Raw genomic sequence first — 17,740 nt, 5'->3', positions numbered from 1 at the left:
AAACATTTTGTGAGCTGCAGTTACCTCTGATGGCTACAAGGTGGCGCTACATTCAGGTGAGAGCACAAGTATGCCCAAAATGTTAGTGACTTTTGCCAGATTTATCGGTGGATCTTGCATATTTTTTTCAGAGGCTAGATATTGCCTAGAAATGCTTTTTAACATAGAGATGCTGGAGTTATAATGTCTGGTCGGGCCTCAGCCCTTTCATTGTCTGCCCACTGTAACATATTTATTACCAGCACATGTGAGTGGTGACTCTGCTTTATGGAACTTATCATATATTAGGGCAATGAATACAGCAGAAGGGGCGATCGAGATGTTTGCCTACGTATTTGTTTATTTTTTTATATCTGGCTGATTAATCTGTTCATGATATTTCCATTTTGTGACATATTGCATTAAAATATATCCAGCTTGCAGAATATATAAGTATTTGTACTGCGTTGGCCGGGAATCGAACCCGGGTCAACTGCTTGGAAGGCAGCTATGCTCACCACTATACCACCAACGCCCTATGATCTGTATGCTCTCGGTTCTAAACATTACGACCCTGAGTGCAATGTCTATCTTGCACCAGCTTCAACGGTGCATTTGGTTTAGATACCAACATGAAAAGCAGTAGAAAGTTTTTAGCAGAGGGTAAGGAACTGGGATTGAAACCAAGGTCAAAGCTGTGCGGAAGAGAAGAATGGAAAGCAGTAGTACAAATAATAGATATGAACATATAGATGCAGCATGGGAAGCAAAGCAGGGAAGAGAAAGAGAGAACATTCCAGGAAATGCCCAGGAGATAGATAATAGCACAACTAAAAGGGAAGAATGAAATTCAAAGCATGCCCAGAAAAGTGTTTGAAGGTCCCACCAGTCATTTATGCTTATTATTGTGTGTCTTTACTTTCAAAGTAAAGGGTGGATCCTTTTACGATCCCTCTCTTGTATTTCAGCAGACACAGATAGTTGAGAAGTCTTTTCTCACATAGCTGGCAAAAGCTTGCGCTTTTACTTGCTGGCAGCCTGGGAATGACAGCTTGGTCCTTGGAAGAAAAATCAAGCAAAATTAGCAGAGGATGGTTTTGATCCATCGACCTCTGGGTTATGGGCCCAGCACGCTTCCGCTGCGCCACTCTGCTCCGTTGTGAAAGTGTTCTCTTTATGCAAATAAGGAGCATTCAGCAGAGTAGAGTGGGATTGGTCGGGCTCTCACCTCATTTGCCTAAGTATATCGCAAGGCATGCTGGGTGCAGAAAAACTTAATCTTCCCCTCTCACAATCAGTCATAACTGAAAGCCAGACACTCTCAGGCACTAGCCGTTTCAAACATTTATCAAGACAGCAGCTCTTGAACCCTCTATATCTCTCTCTGTGATACTAGCGCTAACATGCTCAGGATTTGGCTTTACCTGGGAGCCAGAGATCTACCCGGTGAGGGCGAGGCTTTTGAGCGTTTGGGAGCGTTGTGGACGTTGGACAGGAAACTATGCAAATTTCAAACATCCAACCTTCCTGCTGCAGTGAGAGGCTCTTTCCATGGACATCTGCCTCTTGGATTCCTCTCAACTTGCCTTCTGATAAAACATTTTGTGAGCTGCAGTTACCTTCGACAGCTACGAGGTGGCGCTACATTCAGGTCAGAGCACAAGTATGCAAAAATGTTACGGACTTTGGCCAGATTTATCGGTGGGTCTTGCATATTTTTTTCAGAGGCTAGAAATTGCCTAGAAATGCTTTTTAACATAGAGATGCTGGAGGTATAATGTCTGGTCGGGCCTCAGCCCTTTCATTGCCTGCCCAACATAACATATTTATTACCAGCACATGTGAATGGCGACTCTGCTTTATGAAACTTATCATATATTAGGACAATGAATATAGCAGAAGGGGCGATTGAGATGTTTGCCTACGTATTTTTTAATTTCTATATATATGGCTGATTAATCTGTTCATGATATTTCCATTTTGTGACATGTTGAACTAAAATATATCCTGCTTGCAGAATACATAAGTATTTGCACTGCGTTGGCCGGGAATTGAACCCGGGTCAACTGCTTGGAAGGCAGCTATGCTCACCACTATACCACCAACGCCCTCTGTCATTTATGCTTATTATTGTGTCTCTTTACTTTCAAAGTAAAGGGTGGATCCTTTGACGATCCCTCTCTTGTATTTCAGCAGACACAGATAGTTGAGAAGTCTTTTCTCACATAGCTGGCGCAAGCTTGCGCTTTTCCTTTCTGGCAGCGTGGAAATGACAGCTTGGTCCTTGGAAGGAAAATAAAGCAAATTTAGGAGAGGATGGTTTCGATCCATCGACCTCTGGGTTATGGGCCCAGCACGCTTCCGCTGCGCCACTCTGCTCCTCTGTGAAAGTGTTCTCTTTATGCAGATGAGGAGCATTCAGTGGAGTGACGTGGGCGTTCGGGACGTGAGAGGACGTTGGACAGGAAACTATGCAAATTTGAAGCATCCAACCTTCCTGCTGTAGTCAGAGGCTCTTTCTATGGACATCTGCCTCTTGGATTCCTCTCAACTTGCCCTCTTATGAAACATTTTGTGAGCTGCAGTTACCTCCGATGGCTACAAGGTGGCGCTACATTCAGGTGAGAGCACAAGTATGCCCAAAATGTTAGTGACTTTTGCCAGATTTATCGGTGGATCTTGCATATTTTTTTCAGAGGCTAGATATTGCCTAGAAATGCTTTTTAACATAGAGATGCTGGAGTTATAATGTCTGGTCGGGCCTCAGCCCTTTCATTGTCTGCCCACTGTAACATATTTATTACCAGCACATGTGAGTGGTGACTCTGCTTTATGGAACTTATCATATATTAGGGCAATGAATATAGCAGAAGGGGCGATCGAGATGTTTGCCTACGTATTTGTTTATTTTTTTATATCTGGCTGATTAATCTGTTCATGATATTTCCATTTTGTGACATATTGCATTAAAATATATCCAGCTTGCAGAATATATAAGTATTTGTACTGCGTTGGCCGGGAATCGAACCCGGGTCAACTGCTTGGAAGGCAGCTATGCTCACCACTATACCACCAACGCCCTATGATCTGTATGCTCTCGGTTCTAAACATTACGACCCTGAGTGCAATGTCTATCTTGCACCAGCTTCAACGGTGCATTTGGTTTAGATACCAACATGAAAAGCAGTAGAAAGTTTTTAGCAGAGGGTAAGGAACTGGGATTGAAACCAAGGTCAAAGCTGTGCGGAAGAGAAGAATGGAAAGCAGTAGTACAAATAATAGATATGAACATATAGATGCAGCATGGGAAGCAAAGCAGGGAAGAGAAAGAGAGAACATTCCAGGAAATGCCCAGGAGATAGATAATAGCACAACTAAAAGGGAAGAATGAAATTCAAAGCATGCCCAGAAAAGTGTTTGAAGGTCCCACCAGTCATTTATGCTTATTATTGTGTGTCTTTACTTTCAAAGTACAGGGTGGATCCTTTTACGATCCCTCTCTTGTATTTCAGCAGACACAGATAGTTGAGAAGTCTTTTCTCACATAGCTGGCAAAAGCTTGCGCTTTTACTTGCTGGCAGCCTGGGAATGACAGCTTGGTCCTTGGAAGAAAAATCAAGCAAAATTAGCAGAGGATGGTTTCGATCCATCGACCTCTGGGTTATGGTCCCAGCACGCTTCCGCTGCGCCACTCTGCTCCGTTGTGAAAGTGTTCTCTTTATGCAAATAAGGAGCATTCAGCAGAGTAGAGTGGGATTGGTCGGGCTCTCACCTCATTTGCCTAAGTATATCGCAAGGCATGCTGGGTGCAGAAAAACTTAATCTTCCCCTCTCACAATCAGTCATAACTGAAAGCCAGACACTCTCAGGCACTAGCCGTTTCAAACATTTATCAAGACAGCAGCTCTTGAACCCTCTATATCTCTCTCTGTGATACTAGCGCTAACATGCTCAGGATTTGGCTTTACCTGGGAGCCAGAGATCTACCCGGTGAGGGCTTGCCCGGTGTGAGGCTTTTGAGCGTTTGGGAGCGTTGTGGACGTTGGACAGGAAACTATGCAAATTTCAAACATCCAACCTTCCTGCTGCAGTGAGAGGCTCTTTCCATGGACATCTGCCTCTTGGATTCCTCTCAACTTGCCTTCTGATAAAACATTTTGTGAGCTGCAGTTACCTTCGACAGCTACGAGGTGGCGCTACATTCAGGTCAGAGCACAAGTATGCAAAAATGTTACGGACTTTGGCCAGATTTATCGGTGGGTCTTGCATATTTTTTTCAGAGGCTAGAAATTGCCTAGAAATGCTTTTTAACATAGAGATGCTGGAGGTATAATGTCTGGTCGGGCCTCAGCCCTTTCATTGCCTGCCCAAAATAACATATTTATTACCAGCACATGTGAATGGCGACTCTGCTTTATGAAACTTATCATATATTAGGACAATGAATATAGCAGAAGGGGCGATTGAGATGTTTGCCTACGTATTTTTTAATTTCTATATATATGGCTGATTAATCTGTTCATGATATTTCCATTTTGTGACATGTTGAACTAAAATATATCCTGCTTGCAGAATACATAAGTATTTGCACTGCGTTGGCCGGGAATCGAACCCGGGTCAACTGCTTGGAAGGCAGCTATGCTCACCACTATACCACCAACGCCCTCTGTCATTTATGCTTATTATTGTGTCTCTTTACTTTCAAAGTAAAGGGTGGATCCTTTGACGATCCCTCTCTTGTATTTCAGCAGACACAGATAGTTCAGAAGTCTTTTCTCACATAGCTGGCGCAAGCTTGCGCTTTTCCTTTCTGGCAGCGTGGAAATGACAGCTTGGTCCTTGGAAGGAAAATAAAGCAAATTTAGGAGAGGATGGTTTCGATCCATCGACCTCTGGGTTATGGGCCCAGCACGCTTCCGCTGCGCCACTCTGCTCCTCTGTGAAAGTGTTCTCTTTATGCAGATGAGGAGCATTCAGTGGAGTGACGTGGGCGTTCGGGACGTGAGAGGACGTTGGACAGGAAACTATGCAAATTTGAAGCATCCAACCTTCCTGCTGTAGTCAGAGGCTCTTTCTATGGACATCTGCCTCTTGGATTCCTCTCAACTTGCCCTCTTATGAAACATTTTGTGAGCTGCAGTTACCTCCGATGGCTACAAGGTGGCGCTACATTCAGGTGAGAGCACAAGTATGCCCAAAATGTTAGTGACTTTTGCCAGATTTATCGGTGGATCTTGCATATTTTTTTCAGAGGCTAGATATTGCCTAGAAATGCTTTTTAACATAGAGATGCTGGAGTTATAATGTCTGGTCGGGCCTCAGCCCTTTCATTGTCTGCCCACTGTAACATATTTATTACCAGCACATGTGAGTGGTGACTCTGCTTTATGGAACTTATCATATATTAGGGCAATGAATATAGCAGAAGGGGCGATCGAGATGTTTGCCTACGTATTTGTTTATTTTTTTATATCTGGCTGATTAATCTGTTCATGATATTTCCATTTTGTGACATATTGCATTAAAATATATCCAGCTTGCAGAATATATAAGTATTTGTACTGCGTTGGCCGGGAATCGAACCCGGGTCAACTGCTTGGAAGGCAGCTATGCTCACCACTATACCACCAACGCCCTATGATCTGTATGCTCTCGGTTCTAAACATTACGACCCTGAGTGCAATGTCTATCTTGCACCAGCTTCAACGGTGCATTTGGTTTAGATACCAACATGAAAAGCAGTAGAAAGTTTTTAGCAGAGGGTAAGGAACTGGGATTGAAACCAAGGTCAAAGCTGTGCGGAAGAGAAGAATGGAAAGCAGTAGTACAAATAATAGATATGAACATATAGATGCAGCATGGGAAGCAAAGCAGGGAAGAGAAAGAGAGAACATTCCAGGAAATACCCAGGAGATAGATAATAGCACAACTAAAAGGGAAGAATGAAATTCAAAGCATGCCCAGAAAAGTGTTTGAAGGTCCCACCAGTCATTTATGCTTATTATTGTGTGTCTTTACTTTCAAAGTACAGGGTGGATCCTTTTACGATCCCTCTCTTGTATTTCAGCAGACACAGATAGTTGAGAAGTCTTTTCTCACATAGCTGGCAAAAGCTTGCGCTTTTACTTGCTGGCAGCCTGGGAATGACAGCTTGGTCCTTGGAAGAAAAATCAAGCAAAATTAGCAGAGGATGGTTTCGATCCATCGACCTCTGGGTTATGGGCCCAGCACGCTTCCGCTGCGCCACTCTGCTCCGTTGTGAAAGTGTTCTCTTTATGCAAATAAGGAGCATTCAGCAGAGTAGAGTGGGATTGGTCGGGCTCTCACCTCATTTGCCTAAGTATATCGCAAGGCATGCTGGGTGCAGAAAAACTTAATCTTCCCCTCTCACAATCAGTCATAACTGAAAGCCAGACACTCTCAGGCACTAGCCGTTTCAAACATTTATCAAGACAGCAGCTCTTGAACCCTCTATATCTCTCTCTGTGATACTAGCGCTAACATGCTCAGGATTTGGCTTTACCTGGGAGCCAGAGATCTACCCGGTGAGGGTGAGGCTTTTGAGCGTTTGGGAGCGTTGTGGACGTTGGACAGGAAACTATGCAAATTTCAAACATCCAACCTTCCTGCTGCAGTGAGAGGCTCTTTCCATGGACATCTGCCTCTTGGATTCCTCTCAACTTGCCTTCTGATAAAACATTTTGTGAGCTGCAGTTACCTTCGACAGCTACGAGGTGGCGCTACATTCAGGTCAGAGCACAAGTATGCAAAAATGTTACGGACTTTGGCCAGATTTATCGGTGGGTCTTGCATATTTTTTTCAGAGGCTAGAAATTGCCTAGAAATGCTTTTTAACATAGAGATGCTGGAGGTATAATGTCTGGTCGGGCCTCAGCCCTTTCATTGCCTGCCCAAAATAACATATTTATTACCAGCACATGTGAATGGCGACTCTGCTTTATGAAACTTATCATATATTAGGACAATGAATATAGCAGAAGGGGCGATTGAGATGTTTGCCTACGTATTTTTTAATTTCTATATATATGGCTGATTAATCTGTTCATGATATTTCCATTTTGTGACATGTTGAACTAAAATATATCCTGCTTGCAGAATACATAAGTATTTGCACTGCGTTGGCCGGGAATTGAACCCGGGTCAACTGCTTGGAAGGCAGCTATGCTCACCACTATACCACCAACGCCCTCTGTCATTTATGCTTATTATTGTGTCTCTTTACTTTCAAAGTAAAGGGTGGATCCTTTGACGATCCCTCTCTTGTATTTCAGCAGACACAGATAGTTGAGAAGTCTTTTCTCACATAGCTGGCGCAAGCTTGCGCTTTTCCTTTCTGGCAGCGTGGAAATGACAGCTTGGTCCTTGGAAGGAAAATAAAGCAAATTTAGGAGAGGATGGTTTCGATCCATCGACCTCTGGGTTATGGGCCCAGCACGCTTCCGCTGCGCCACTCTGCTCCTCTGTGAAAGTGTTCTCTTTATGCAGATGAGGAGCATTCAGTGGAGTGACGTGGGCGTTCGGGACGTGAGAGGACGTTGGACAGGAAACTATGCAAATTTGAAGCATCCAACCTTCCTGCTGTAGTCAGAGGCTCTTTCTATGGACATCTGCCTCTTGGATTCCTCTCAACTTGCCCTCTTATGAAACATTTTGTGAGCTGCAGTTACCTCCGATGGCTACAAGGTGGCGCTACATTCAGGTGAGAGCACAAGTATGCCCAAAATGTTAGTGACTTTTGCCAGATTTATCGGTGGATCTTGCATATTTTTTTCAGAGGCTAGATATTGCCTAGAAATGCTTTTTAACATAGAGATGCTGGAGTTATAATGTCTGGTCGGGCCTCAGCCCTTTCATTGTCTGCCCACTGTAACATATTTATTACCAGCACATGTGAGTGGTGACTCTGCTTTATGGAACTTATCATATATTAGGGCAATGAATATAGCAGAAGGGGCGATCGAGATGTTTGCCTACGTATTTGTTTATTTTTTTATATCTGGCTGATTAATCTGTTCATGATATTTCCATTTTGTGACATATTGCATTAAAATATATCCAGCTTGCAGAATATATAAGTATTTGTACTGCGTTGGCCGGGAATCGAACCCGGGTCAACTGCTTGGAAGGCAGCTATGCTCACCACTATACCACCAATGCCCTATGATCTGTATGCTCTCGGTTCTAAACATTACGACCCTGAGTGCAATGTCTATCTTGCACCAGCTTCAACGGTGCATTTGGTTTAGATACCAACATGAAAAGCAGTAGAAAGTTTTTAGCAGAGGGTAAGGAACTGGGATTGAAACCAAGGTCAAAGCTGTGCGGAAGAGAAGAATGGAAAGCAGTAGTACAAATAATAGATATGAACATATAGATGCAGCATGGGAAGCAAAGCAGGGAAGAGAAAGAGAGAACATTCCAGGAAATGCCCAGGAGATAGATAATAGCACAACTAAAAGGGAAGAATGAAATTCAAAGCATGCCCAGAAAAGTGTTTGAAGGTCCCACCAGTCATTTATGCTTATTATTGTGTGTCTTTACTTTCAAAGTACAGGGTGGATCCTTTTACGATCCCTCTCTTGTATTTCAGCAGACACAGATAGTTGAGAAGTCTTTTCTCACATAGCTGGCAAAAGCTTGCGCTTTTACTTGCTGGCAGCCTGGGAATGACAGCTTGGTCCTTGGAAGAAAAATCAAGCAAAATTAGCAGAGGATGGTTTCGATCCATCGACCTCTGGGTTATGGGCCCAGCACGCTTCCGCTGCGCCACTCTGCTCCGTTGTGAAAGTGTTCTCTTTATGCAAATAAGGAGCATTCAGCAGAGTAGAGTGGGATTGGTCGGGCTCTCACCTCATTTGCCTAAGTATATCGCAAGGCATGCTGGGTGCAGAAAAACTTAATCTTCCCCTCTCACAATCAGTCATAACTGAAAGCCAGACACTCTCAGGCACTAGCCGTTTCAAACATTTATCAAGACAGCAGCTCTTGAACCCTCTATATCTCTCTCTGTGATACTAGCGCTAACATGCTCAGGATTTGGCTTTACCTGGGAGCCAGAGATCTACCCGGTGAGGGCTTGCCCGGTGTGAGGCTTTTGAGCGTTTGGGAGCGTTGTGGACGTTGGACAGGAAACTATGCAAATTTCAAACATCCAACCTTCCTGCTGCAGTGAGAGGCTCTTTCCATGGACATCTGCCTCTTGGATTCCTCTCAACTTGCCTTCTGATAAAACATTTTGTGAGCTGCAGTTACCTTCGACAGCTACGAGGTGGCGCTACATTCAGGTCAGAGCACAAGTATGCAAAAATGTTACGGACTTTGGCCAGATTTATCGGTGGGTCTTGCATATTTTTTTCAGAGGCTAGAAATTGCCTAGAAATGCTTTTTAACATAGAGATGCTGGAGGTATAATGTCTGGTCGGGCCTCAGCCCTTTCATTGCCTGCCCAAAATAACATATTTATTACCAGCACATGTGAATGGCGACTCTGCTTTATGAAACTTATCATATATTAGGACAATGAATATAGCAGAAGGGGCGATTGAGATGTTTGCCTACGTATTTTTTAATTTCTATATATATGGCTGATTAATCTGTTCATGATATTTCCATTTTGTGACATGTTGAACTAAAATATATCCTGCTTGCAGAATACATAAGTATTTGCACTGCGTTGGCCGGGAATCGAACCCGGGTCAACTGCTTGGAAGGCAGCTATGCTCACCACTATACCACCAACGCCCTCTGTCATTTATGCTTATTATTGTGTCTCTTTACTTTCAAAGTAAAGGGTGGATCCTTTGACGATCCCTCTCTTGTATTTCAGCAGACACAGATAGTTGAGAAGTCTTTTCTCACATAGCTGGCGCAAGCTTGCGCTTTTCCTTTCTGGCAGCGTGGAAATGACAGCTTGGTCCTTGGAAGGAAAATAAAGCAAATTTAGGAGAGGATGGTTTCGATCCATCGACCTCTGGGTTATGGGCCCAGCACGCTTCCGCTGCGCCACTCTGCTCCTCTGTGAAAGTGTTCTCTTTATGCAGATGAGGAGCATTCAGTGGAGTGACGTGGGCGTTCGGGACGTGAGAGGACGTTGGACAGGAAACTATGCAAATTTGAAGCATCCAACCTTCCTGCTGTAGTCAGAGGCTCTTTCTATGGACATCTGCCTCTTGGATTCCTCTCAACTTGCCCTCTTATGAAACATTTTGTGAGCTGCAGTTACCTCCGATGGCTACAAGGTGGCGCTACATTCAGGTGAGAGCACAAGTATGCCCAAAATGTTAGTGACTTTTGCCAGATTTATCGGTGGATCTTGCATATTTTTTTCAGAGGCTAGATATTGCCTAGAAATGCTTTTTAACATAGAGATGCTGGAGTTATAATGTCTGGTCGGGCCTCAGCCCTTTCATTGTCTGCCCACTGTAACATATTTATTACCAGCACATGTGAGTGGTGACTCTGCTTTATGGAACTTATCATATATTAGGGCAATGAATATAGCAGAAGGGGCGATCGAGATGTTTGCCTACGTATTTGTTTATTTTTTTATATCTGGCTGATTAATCTGTTCATGATATTTCCATTTTGTGACATATTGCATTAAAATATATCCAGCTTGCAGAATATATAAGTATTTGTACTGCGTTGGCCGGGAACCGAACCCGGGTCAACTGCTTGGAAGGCAGCTATGCTCACCACTATACCACCAACGCCCTATGATCTGTATGCTCTCGGTTCTAAACATTACGACCCTGAGTGCAATGTCTATCTTGCACCAGCTTCAACGGTGCATTTGGTTTAGATACCAACATGAAAAGCAGTAGAAAGTTTTTAGCAGAGGGTAAGGAACTGGGATTGAAACCAAGGTCAAAGCTGTGCGGAAGAGAAGAATGGAAAGCAGTAGTACAAATAATAGATATGAACATATAGATGCAGCATGGGAAGCAAAGCAGGGAAGAGAAAGAGAGAACATTCCAGGAAATGCCCAGGAGATAGATAATAGCACAACTAAAAGGGAAGAATGATATTCAAAGCATGCCCAGAAAAGTGTTTGAAGGTCCCACCAGTCATTTATGCTTATTATTGTGTGTCTTTACTTTCAAAGTACAGGGTGGATCCTTTTACGATCCCTCTCTTGTATTTCAGCAGACACAGATAGTTGAGAAGTCTTTTCTCACATAGCTGGCAAAAGCTTGCGCTTTTACTTGCTGGCAGCCTGGGAATGACAGCTTGGTCCTTGGAAGAAAAATCAAGCAAAATTAGCTGAGGATGGTTTCGATCCATCGACCTCTGGGTTATGGGCCCAGCACGCTTCCGCTGCGCCACTCTGCTCCGTTGTGAAAGTGTTCTCTTTATGCAAATAAGGAGCATTCAGCAGAGTAGAGTGGGATTGGTCGGGCTCTCACCTCATTTGCCTAAGTATATCGCAAGGCATGCTGGGTGCAGAAAAACTTAATCTTCCCCTCTCACAATCAGTCATAACTGAAAGCCAGACACTCTCAGGCACTAGCCGTTTCAAACATTTATCAAGACAGCAGCTCTTGAACCCTCTATATCTCTCTCTGTGATACTAGCGCTAACATGCTCAGGATTTGGCTTTACCTGGGAGCCAGAGATCTACCCGGTGAGGGCTTGCCCGGTGTGAGGCTTTTGAGCGTTTGGGAGCGTTGTGGACGTTGGACAGGAAACTATGCAAATTTCAAACATCCAACCTTCCTGCTGCAGTGAGAGGCTCTTTCCATGGACATCTGCCTCTTGGATTCCTCTCAACTTGCCTTCTGATAAAACATTTTGTGAGCTGCAGTTACCTTCGACAGCTACGAGGTGGCGCTACATTCAGGTCAGAGCACAAGTATGCAAAAATGTTACGGACTTTGGCCAGATTTATCGGTGGGTCTTGCATATTTTTTTCAGAGGCTAGAAATTGCCTAGAAATGCTTTTTAACATAGAGATGCTGGAGGTATAATGTCTGGTCGGGCCTCAGCCCTTTCATTGCCTGCCCAAAATAACATATTTATTACCAGCACATGTGAATGGCGACTCTGCTTTATGAAACTTATCATATATTAGGACAATGAATATAGCAGAAGGGGCGATTGAGATGTTTGCCTACGTATTTTTTAATTTCTATATATATGGCTGATTAATCTGTTCATGATATTTCCATTTTGTGACATGTTGAACTAAAATATATCCTGCTTGCAGAATACATAAGTATTTGCACTGCGTTGGCCGGGAATCGAACCCGGGTCAACTGCTTGGAAGGCAGCTATGCTCACCACTATACCACCAACGCCCTCTGTCATTTATGCTTATTATTGTGTCTCTTTACTTTCAAAGTAAAGGGTGGATCCTTTGACGATCCCTCTCTTGTATTTCATCAGACACAGATAGTTGAGAAGTCTTTTCTCACATAGCTGGCGCAAGCTTGCGCTTTTCCTTTCTGGCAGCGTGGAAATGACAGCTTGGTCCTTGGAAGGAAAATAAAGCAAATTTAGGAGAGGATGGTTTCGATCCATCGACCTCTGGGTTATGGGCCCAGCACGCTTCCGCTGCGCCACTCTGCTCCTCTGTGAAAGTGTTCTCTTTATGCAGATGAGGAGCATTCAGTGGAGTGACGTGGGCGTTCGGGACGTGAGAGGACGTTGGACAGGAAACTATGCAAATTTGAAGCATCCAACCTTCCTGCTGTAGTCAGAGGCTCTTTCTATGGACATCTGCCTCTTGGATTCCTCTCAACTTGCCCTCTTATGAAACATTTTGTGAGCTGCAGTTACCTCCGATGGCTACAAGGTGGCGCTACATTCAGGTGAGAGCACAAGTATGCCCAAAATGTTAGTGACTTTTGCCAGATTTATCGGTGGATCTTGCATATTTTTTTCAGAGGCTAGATATTGCCTAGAAATGCTTTTTAACATAGAGATGCTGGAGTTATAATGTCTGGTCGGGCCTCAGCCCTTTCATTGTCTGCCCACTGTAACATATTTATTACCAGCACATGTGAGTGGTGACTCTGCTTTATGGAACTTATCATATATTAGGGCAATGAATATAGCAGAAGGGGCGATCGAGATGTTTGCCTACGTATTTGTTTATTTTTTTATATCTGGCTGATTAATCTGTTCATGATATTTCCATTTTGTGACATATTGCATTAAAATATATCCAGCTTGCAGAATATATAAGTATTTGTACTGCGTTGGCCGGGAATCGAACCCGGGTCAACTGCTTGGAAGGCAGCTATGCTCACCACTATACCACCAACGCCCTATGATCTGTATGCTCTCGGTTCTAAACATTACGACCCTGAGTGCAATGTCTATCTTGCACCAGCTTCAACGGTGCATTTGGTTTAGATACCAACATGAAAAGCAGTAGAAAGTTTTTAGCAGAGGGTAAGGAACTGGGATTGAAACCAAGGTCAAAGCTGTGCGGAAGAGAAGAATGGAAAGCAGTAGTACAAATAATAGATATGAACATATAGATGCAGCATGGGAAGCAAAGCAGGGAAGAGAAAGAGAGAACATTCCAGGAAATGCCCAGGAGATAGATAATAGCACAACTAAAAGGGAAGAATGAAATTCAAAGCATGCCCAGAAAAGTGTTTGAAGGTCCCACCAGTCATTTATGCTTATTATTGTGTGTCTTTACTTTCAAAGTACAGGGTGGATCCTTTTACGATCCCTCTCTTGTATTTCAGCAGACACAGATAGTTGAGAAGTCTTTTCTCACATAGCTGGCAAAAGCTTGCGCTTTTACTTGCTGGCAGCCTGGGAATGACAGCTTGGTCCTTGGAAGAAAAATCAAGCAAAATTAGCAGAGGATGGTTTCGATCCATCGACCTCTGGGTTATGGGCCCAGCACGCTTCCGCTGCGCCACTCTGCTCCGTTGTGAAAGTGTTCTCTTTATGCAAATAAGGAGCATTCAGCAGAGTAGAGTGGGATTGGTCGGGCTCTCACCTCATTTGCCTAAGTATATCGCAAGGCATGCTGGGTGCAGAAAAACTTAATCTTCCCCTCTCACAATCAGTCATAACTGAAAGCCAGACACTCTCAGGCACTAGCCGTTTCAAACATTTATCAAGACAGCAGCTCTTGAACCCTCTATATCTCTCTCTGTGATACTAGCGCTAACATGCTCAGGATTTGGCTTTACCTGGGAGCCAGAGATCTACCCGGTGAGGGCTTGCCCGGTGTGAGGCTTTTGAGCGTTTGGGAGCGTTGTGGACGTTGGACAGGAAACTATGCAAATTTCAAACATCCAACCTTCCTGCTGCAGTGAGAGGCTCTTTCCATGGACATCTGCCTCTTGGATTCCTCTCAACTTGCCTTCTGATAAAACATTTTGTGAGCTGCAGTTACCTTCGACAGCTACGAGGTGGCGCTACATTCAGGTCAGAGCACAAGTATGCAAAAATGTTACGGACTTTGGCCAGATTTATCGGTGGGTCTTGCATATTTTTTTCAGAGGCTAGAAATTGCCTAGAAATGCTTTTTAACATAGAGATGCTGGAGGTATAATGTCTGGTCGGGCCTCAGCCCTTTCATTGCCTGCCCAAAATAACATATTTATTACCAGCACATGTGAATGGCGACTCTGCTTTATGAAACTTATCATATATTAGGACAATGAATATAGCAGAAGGGGCGATTGAGATGTTTGCCTACGTATTTTTTAATTTCTATATATATGGCTGATTAATCTGTTCATGATATTTCCATTTTGTGACATGTTGAACTAAAATATATCCTGCTTGCAGAATACATAAGTATTTGCACTGCGTTGGCCGGGAATCGAACCCGGGTCAACTGCTTGGAAGGCAGCTATGCTCACCACTATACCACCAACGCCCTCTGTCATTTATGCTTATTATTGTGTCTCTTTACTTTCAAAGTAAAGGGTGGATCCTTTGACGATCCCTCTCTTGTATTTCATCAGACACAGATAGTTGAGAAGTCTTTTCTCACATAGCTGGCGCAAGCTTGCGCTTTTCCTTTCTGGCAGCGTGGAAATGACAGCTTGGTCCTTGGAAGGAAAATAAAGCAAATTTAGGAGAGGATGGTTTCGATCCATCGACCTCTGGGTTATGGGCCCAGCACGCTTCCGCTGCGCCACTCTGCTCCTCTGTGAAAGTGTTCTCTTTATGCAGATGAGGAGCATTCAGTGGAGTGACGTGGGCGTTCGGGACGTGAGAGGACGTTGGACAGGAAACTATGCAAATTTGAAGCATCCAACCTTCCTGCTGTAGTCAGAGGCTCTTTCTATGGACATCTGCCTCTTGGATTCCTCTCAACTTGCCCTCTTATGAAACATTTTGTGAGCTGCAGTTACCTCCGATGGCTACAAGGTGGCGCTACATTCAGGTGAGAGCACAAGTATGCCCAAAATGTTAGTGACTTTTGCCAGATTTATCGGTGGATCTTGCATATTTTTTTCAGAGGCTAGATATTGCCTAGAAATGCTTTTTAACATAGAGATGCTGGAGTTATAATGTCTGGTCGGGCCTCAGCCCTTTCATTGTCTGCCCACTGTAACATATTTATTACCAGCACATGTGAGTGGTGACTCTGCTTTATGGAACTTATCATATATTAGGGCAATGAATATAGCAGAAGGGGCGATCGAGATGTTTGCCTACGTATTTGTTTATTTTTTTATATCTGGCTGATTAATCTGTTCATGATATTTCCATTTTGTGACATATTGCATTAAAATATATCCAGCTTGCAGAATATATAAGTATTTGTACTGCGTTGGCCGGGAATCGAACCCGGGTCAACTGCTTGGAAGGCAGCTATGCTCACCACTATACCACCAACGCCCTATGATCTGTATGCTCTCGGTTCTAAACATTACGACCCTGAGTGCAATGTCTATCTTGCACCAGCTTCAACGGTGCATTTGGTTTAGATACCAACATGAAAAGCAGTAGAAAGTTTTTAGCAGAGGGTAAGGAACTGGGATTGAAACCAAGGTCAAAGCTGTGCGGAAGAGAAGAATGGAAAGCAGTAGTACAAATAATAGATATGAACATATAGATGCAGCATGGGAAGCAAAGCAGGGAAGAGAAAGAGAGAACATTCCAGGAAATGCCCAGGAGATAGATAATAGCACAACTAAAAGGGAAGAATGAAATTCAAAGCATGCCCAGAAAAGTGTTTGAAGGTCCCACCAGTCATTTATGCTTATTATTGTGTGTCTTTACTTTCAAAGTACAGGGTGGATCCTTTTACGATCCCTCTCTTGTATTTCAGCAGACACAGATAGTTGAGAAGTCTTTTCTCACATAGCTGGCAAAAGCTTGCGCTTTTACTTGCTGGCAGCCTGGGAATGACAGCTTGGTCCTTGGAAGAAAAATCAAGCAAAATTAGCAGAGGATGGTTTCGATCCATCGACCTCTGGGTTATGGGCCCAGCACGCTTCCGCTGCGCCACTCTGCTCCGTTGTGAAAGTGTTCTCTTTATGCAAATAAGGAGCATTCAGCAGAGTAGAGTGGGATTGGTCGGGCTCTCACCTCATTTGCCTAAGTATATCGCAAGGCATGCTGGGTGCAGAAAAACTTAATCTTCCCCTCTCACAATCAGTCATAACTGAAAGCCAGACACTCTCAGGCACTAGCCGTTTCAAACATTTATCAAGACAGCAGCTCTTGAACCCTCTATATCTCTCTCTGTGATACTAGCGCTAACATGCTCAGGATTTGGCTTTACCTGGGAGCCAGAGATCTACCCGGTGAGGGCTTGCCCGGTGTGAGGCTTTTGAGCGTTTGGGAGCGTTGTGGACGTTGGACAGGAAACTATGCAAATTTCAAACATCCAACCTTCCTGCTGCAGTGAGAGGCTCTTTCCATGGACATCTGCCTCTTGGATTCCTCTCAACTTGCCTTCTGATAAAACATTTTGTGAGCTGCAGTTACCTTCGACAGCTACGAGGTGGCGCTACATTCAGGTCAGAGCACAAGTATGCAAAAATGTTACGGACTTTGGCCAGATTTATCGGTGGGTCTTGCATATTTTTTTCAGAGGCTAGAAATTGCCTAGAAATGCTTTTTAACATAGAGATGCTGGAGGTATAATGTCTGGTCGGGCCTCAGCCCTTTCATTGCCTGCCCAAAATAACATATTTATTACCAGCACATGTGAATGGCGACTCTGCTTTATGAAACTTATCATATATTAGGACAATGAATATAGCAGAAGGGGCGATTGAGATGTTTGCCTACGTATTTTTAAATTTCTATATATATGGCTGATTAATCTGTTCATGATATTTCCATTTTGTGACATGTTGAACTAAAATATATCCTGCTTGCAGAATACATAAGTATTTGCACTGCGTTGGCCGGGAATCGAACCCGGGTCAACTGCTTGGAAGGCAGCTATGCTCACCACTATACCACCAACGCCCTCTGTCATTTATGCTTATTATTGTGTCTCTTTACTTTCAAAGTAAAGGGTGGATCCTTTGACGATCCCTCTCTTGTATTTCATCAGACACAGATAGTTGAGAAGTCTTTTCTCACATAGCTGGCGCAAGCTTGCGCTTTTCCTTTCTGGCAGCGTGGAAATGACAGCTTGGTCCTTGGAAGGAAAATAAAGCAAATTTAGGAGAGGATGGTTTCGATCCATCGACCTCTGGGTTATGGGCCCAGCACGCTTCCGCTGCGCCACTCTGCTCCTCTGTGAAAGTGTTCTCTTTATGCAGATGAGGAGCATTCAGTGGAGTGACGTGGGCGTTCG

General features: G+C 43.8%; 14 non-coding genes across 14 annotated transcripts; all 14 read right to left on the bottom strand.

Annotated features, from left to right (window-relative positions):
• Window positions 1-442: 442 nt before the first annotated feature.
• On the bottom strand, window positions 443-514 carry TRNAG-UCC (transfer RNA glycine (anticodon UCC)). Its single transcript has one exon. It is a non-coding gene; the product is annotated as a tRNA-Gly (tRNA).
• A 1,501-nt stretch (window positions 515-2,015) lies between these two features.
• On the bottom strand, window positions 2,016-2,087 carry TRNAG-UCC (transfer RNA glycine (anticodon UCC)). Its single transcript has one exon. It is a non-coding gene; the product is annotated as a tRNA-Gly (tRNA).
• Window positions 2,088-2,986: 899 nt separating this feature from the next.
• On the bottom strand, window positions 2,987-3,058 carry TRNAG-UCC (transfer RNA glycine (anticodon UCC)). The gene has a single exon. It is a non-coding gene; the product is annotated as a tRNA-Gly (tRNA).
• A 1,512-nt stretch (window positions 3,059-4,570) lies between these two features.
• On the bottom strand, window positions 4,571-4,642 carry TRNAG-UCC (transfer RNA glycine (anticodon UCC)). Its single transcript has one exon. It is a non-coding gene; the product is annotated as a tRNA-Gly (tRNA).
• An 899-nt stretch (window positions 4,643-5,541) lies between these two features.
• On the bottom strand, window positions 5,542-5,613 carry TRNAG-UCC (transfer RNA glycine (anticodon UCC)). Its single transcript has one exon. It is a non-coding gene; the product is annotated as a tRNA-Gly (tRNA).
• A 1,501-nt stretch (window positions 5,614-7,114) lies between these two features.
• On the bottom strand, window positions 7,115-7,186 carry TRNAG-UCC (transfer RNA glycine (anticodon UCC)). Its single transcript has one exon. It is a non-coding gene; the product is annotated as a tRNA-Gly (tRNA).
• An 899-nt stretch (window positions 7,187-8,085) lies between these two features.
• On the bottom strand, window positions 8,086-8,157 carry TRNAG-UCC (transfer RNA glycine (anticodon UCC)). The gene has a single exon. It is a non-coding gene; the product is annotated as a tRNA-Gly (tRNA).
• Window positions 8,158-9,669: 1,512 nt separating this feature from the next.
• On the bottom strand, window positions 9,670-9,741 carry TRNAG-UCC (transfer RNA glycine (anticodon UCC)). The gene has a single exon. It is a non-coding gene; the product is annotated as a tRNA-Gly (tRNA).
• Window positions 9,742-10,640: 899 nt separating this feature from the next.
• Window positions 10,641-10,712, bottom strand: TRNAG-UCC (transfer RNA glycine (anticodon UCC)). Its single transcript has one exon. It is a non-coding gene; the product is annotated as a tRNA-Gly (tRNA).
• Window positions 10,713-12,224: 1,512 nt separating this feature from the next.
• On the bottom strand, window positions 12,225-12,296 carry TRNAG-UCC (transfer RNA glycine (anticodon UCC)). The gene has a single exon. It is a non-coding gene; the product is annotated as a tRNA-Gly (tRNA).
• Window positions 12,297-13,195: 899 nt separating this feature from the next.
• Window positions 13,196-13,267, bottom strand: TRNAG-UCC (transfer RNA glycine (anticodon UCC)). The gene has a single exon. It is a non-coding gene; the product is annotated as a tRNA-Gly (tRNA).
• A 1,512-nt stretch (window positions 13,268-14,779) lies between these two features.
• On the bottom strand, window positions 14,780-14,851 carry TRNAG-UCC (transfer RNA glycine (anticodon UCC)). The gene has a single exon. It is a non-coding gene; the product is annotated as a tRNA-Gly (tRNA).
• Window positions 14,852-15,750: 899 nt separating this feature from the next.
• TRNAG-UCC (transfer RNA glycine (anticodon UCC)) lies at window positions 15,751-15,822 on the bottom strand. Its single transcript has one exon. It is a non-coding gene; the product is annotated as a tRNA-Gly (tRNA).
• Window positions 15,823-17,334: 1,512 nt separating this feature from the next.
• On the bottom strand, window positions 17,335-17,406 carry TRNAG-UCC (transfer RNA glycine (anticodon UCC)). The gene has a single exon. It is a non-coding gene; the product is annotated as a tRNA-Gly (tRNA).
• Between the last annotated feature and the right edge of the window lie 334 nt (window positions 17,407-17,740).

This window comes from Lissotriton helveticus, chromosome 11 (assembly GCF_964261635.1).
Source record: "Lissotriton helveticus chromosome 11, aLisHel1.1, whole genome shotgun sequence".
NCBI lineage: Eukaryota > Metazoa > Chordata > Amphibia > Caudata > Salamandridae > Lissotriton > Lissotriton helveticus.
The sequence above is the reverse complement of the archived record's forward strand: the minus strand, read 5'-3'. Positions and strand labels throughout refer to the sequence as shown.